The sequence below is a fragment of the Culex quinquefasciatus genome, chromosome 1, assembly GCF_015732765.1.
Source record: "Culex quinquefasciatus strain JHB chromosome 1, VPISU_Cqui_1.0_pri_paternal, whole genome shotgun sequence".
Classification (NCBI taxonomy): Eukaryota; Metazoa; Arthropoda; class Insecta; order Diptera; family Culicidae; genus Culex; species Culex quinquefasciatus.
The window spans coordinates 130,231,787-130,235,660 of NC_051861.1; the positions used below are offsets into that span (position 1 = coordinate 130,231,787).

Below are 3,874 nucleotides of genomic sequence, written 5' to 3' on the forward strand. Positions count from 1 at the left end.
TTTCGCGCGACACGACCCTAATGAACATTTCATAAATAATATGACATTAAACGAGATTCCGGCTCGTCGCGACGACGTTTTCTCGCGCCGCGCACTTAAGCCGGTTGCAAATGTGCAACATGTTTTTCGAAACAACATTGATTAAGCCCTTATCTAAATATACACCGCTTCTTCGGACTTTTTTTCTTTCTTCATTTCTTCCCTGCGGTAGTTTACTGCCAACTGTAAACATTGTATGATGGAAGTCCCCCAAGCAAGCTTAAAAAATCACGACGCGACGTAATGTTTAAGAAATTTAGAACCCCTTCTCCCGCTCCCCTCACCTTCACGACATTCGTGTCACGAAGAAAACCACAATTTACGGCCGCGCAACAGTTGCGAAAGTATGCGAATTTGAGACGAATTATTATAAACAACTCAAAGCAGTAGGCCGTGCGCGGCGGCTAAGCCTGATTCAACCCTGGCGATTTGGTTGGCGCGACTTGGTTTAATTAATTGATGCGGTCAACACGGGTTGTGACGACGACGACGACGACGACGCCAAGTCAGTCCAAGTCAGACGGCTCGTGAAAAGTGATGAGCCGAAATTCGGTCAGACTGAAAGTGTTTTGTTATTGTCGACGCTCTGAGTAGTAGGCTGCTGGGGCGACCTGTTGAAGGCCGAACTGTCGGGGTGAGGTTGGGCGGAATAAATTGTACGAAATTTGCAACAGTAGGCGATGACAGCTAGACGGTGATGATTTGAGTGAAAGTGGTGATTAGGTTTGTTTTTACGTTTTAAAAATATTAATCTGAGGAGCAAAACAAGACTGCACGTGCCTGATATTTGACAGCTGTTAAAGTTTACGTTACCTTCAAATCTGATGAGCCTTGATTCCGGACAGTTCAATGTCATGCAACATTGAGGTAACGTAACTGTCAAATGACGTACGTCGGAAAAAGGCTCTCAATCCGAACAGTCACTGCAACAAAGTAGGCATTAATAATGGAATATGTTTGCCGTTTTGACAGTTGATCATTTACCAAAGGCGACCTCAAAAGGGCCCATTTGCAAAACGACGACGATCACGCATGGCACTCTCGGATCGTCCATCAACAACAGGTAGAGAGGCGAAGTCGCCTTTTTCTTCACGGTGTCAGTGGATGACACCCAAATTAGGAATTCCTGGTGCGGGACTCTTTCAACTTTGTTGTTGCTGTTGCTATTGCTGTTGCGTTGGAGGGAGATGGATGAGCTTGATCTTCGTGCGATATGCACAACAATGGGCACTCTCTCTCCCTCTCTCTCTCTCTGGGCCCCGAAACGAACAAAAAAAGCGCCTTTGGTTGGAATTTCAGGTAAAGAGAAGAGTGAAATAACACAACGACACCTTGAAGAACCAACTCCGAACGCATCGCACACATACGTAAATAAATTATCTTAACGATCAATGAATTTCCACTAAAAAGGCTATTGTGTTGACACATAAAATATCGGCTTTCGCCCCGTTTCTCCCAAATCGTCGTCGCCATTCAGATTCCCAGCGAGCTCGACTCTTTCTCTGTGTGTGCACTTTTTTTTTCGGCCTCGGATCGAACTCGGAATTCTTAAGACCTGGCTGATCTTTCGGGAAAGATTGTTGCTGCTGCTGCTGCTGCTTTAAGCCCTCGTCGTCGTCGCGCGATCGCACCGAGCATACAAATTTTTGGCAAAATTCTTGACGCAGCATATTTTATTGTTCCGTGGCACGTTTTTATTTCCTACTTCTTGATCTGCTTCTTCTTGATTTTCTCAAAGGTTTCGTGGCCGAAATGTGAGAAAAAGGACACTGTAATGGAGCACTTCCATTCGAGCAGTTTTTGCTTTTTTCTACAATGTATTTCTTATGGAGCGAATTGTCAAAAACTGCTCGACTGCAGGTGCTCCATTGGATCATCATTTCTGGATCAAGTTTATGTTCTTCAGAGTGTGTTCACTGGAAACGAGTGATCGCAGCAAGCGCGGAGCGCGGAAATCTGTGTTATTTTTTTGGCTTTTTGACGGTTGTTGGTGGAATTTACACGCCTACTGTGTTTCAATTGTAAACGCAGTGTGAACACGTGGTTGGGTCGAACTGTGCGCGTTTTAAATCTGAATGATTTTTTTTCTGGTACATTTCGTGAACTTATGTCTAGTTCATCGATTAAGTTAAGATTTTAATAAAATATCAAACATTCTAAAATGTGTTTCGTAGGATTTAATAACCAGCAGGATCCAGTTCAAAAGTGCTCCGATTTGGGTAAAATTTGGTACAGTCCAGACTCGATTATCCGAAGTTCGATTATCCGAAGGTTTGTATAGGATAGAGGTGGGCAAAACCGCTCTTTTTTAGGAGCCGCTCATTTTCGTTCGCTCTTTAAAAAGAGCCGCTCTTTTGAACGGTTCTTTCGCTCTTTTTCAAAATTTGGATGAAATGGGTTTTTCAAGAATCGTGTGATTTTATAAGTTATTTCACATATGACTTTTATAAATTAGGCCGTACCAAACATTTTTTGAAGTTTATTATGTCCCTCAACTCTAGCCAAAGTAGCAAAAAAAAAACAAGCCATGGTATAAACATTTTAATGAAAAAAGAGTTTTGAAATGCATTTTACACATCAATCATTAGATTTCAAAATATCGAAGTATTGATGAACTTATTTTTTAAGCCGAAAAAAAACTTTTTGCATTCGGTGCAAACGGAATTTCACAAAAAATTAAAATATTTTTGATCGATCCCACAATGCTTTTTAATTTGTTTTCAGTTGATAAGACTTCTATGTATTTCCATTAAAATTTGAAAAAAAAAATTGTTTGCCCCCTGATTTTTTGGACCGATTTTGAAGGGGAGGGGTGACATAAACGACATAAAATGTTTGTAACGGCCATATTTGATGAATAAAATAAATAAACCAAAAAACGAGAAGATGCCCTAGAAAACCATAGATCTTGGTGGTCTCTTTGTCAAGATTTCTACTCAAAACTAAACATTCGAGTAATTGAATGGCATCCATACTGAAATCTAGGATGCTGGAAAAATTGCTATTGATTTTAAGATTGCGTTTATTTCTGAAAGACTAATGCTGATATTTTATTTGGAGAAAATATTATGTGAACTCTTCTCTACATTCTGATTTGAAAGATCTATACGGTCTATAAACGCTAACGTTTAATCGGACAAAATGATTATTTTTTTCCGAAATTTCTTAAATATTCAGTAGATTTTTGGTAATATTTGATAGTTGTACAATGAAAAGTTTACTCCATTTTATTTATAATTTCATTTACTTTTGGGATTAATTTTTACAATCATTGAAATTTTTGAAATTGCATTTTTAATTCTCAAAAATAAATTTAATACTACATTTTTTGTAAATTCAATAATTTATATTTATATTCTTTCAAAAGACCGGAGTTTGAAAAAGAACCGCGGTTCTTTTTTTGTGAGCCATGGCTCGTTCGCTCTTTTCAGTGAACCGGCTCTTTGAGCGGTTCGCTCTTTTTTTGCCCACCTCTAGTATAGGACTACAGATAATCGAATCATGAAAAAATTTTTTTTAATTTTTTTTTCTTGCTTTAAACATTAAATTCGAGTTCTAAGACCCCATTTAGTCAAATTTGAATATTTGATTAACTTTTAAATTGAAAAAGCATTGTTTCAATCTGTTATCATCGCCATTTTGGCCGCCATTTTGGACTTACAAATTCTAAATCATTTTAGAGTAGTTTATGGGTTATACTTAATCTCGACCATCAAAAATAAGACAGCGAAAAAAAAATCGTGATTCGGGTGGTCAAAAATTATCGTTTTTCGACGATTTACCAATTTTAGCTCACCACAGAAAATTGTTGATTAGTTTTTTATCATGTCATGTC

General features: G+C 38.4%; 1 long non-coding RNA gene across 1 annotated transcript; it reads left to right on the forward strand.

The window, feature by feature from the left end:
- Nucleotides 1–642: 642 nt before the first annotated feature.
- Nucleotides 643–1,435, forward strand: LOC119765513. Its single transcript, XR_005276786.1, has 2 exons — nt 643–762; nt 1,012–1,435. It is a non-coding gene; the product is annotated as an uncharacterized LOC119765513 (long non-coding RNA).
- Nucleotides 1,436–3,874: the final 2,439 nt, after the last annotated feature.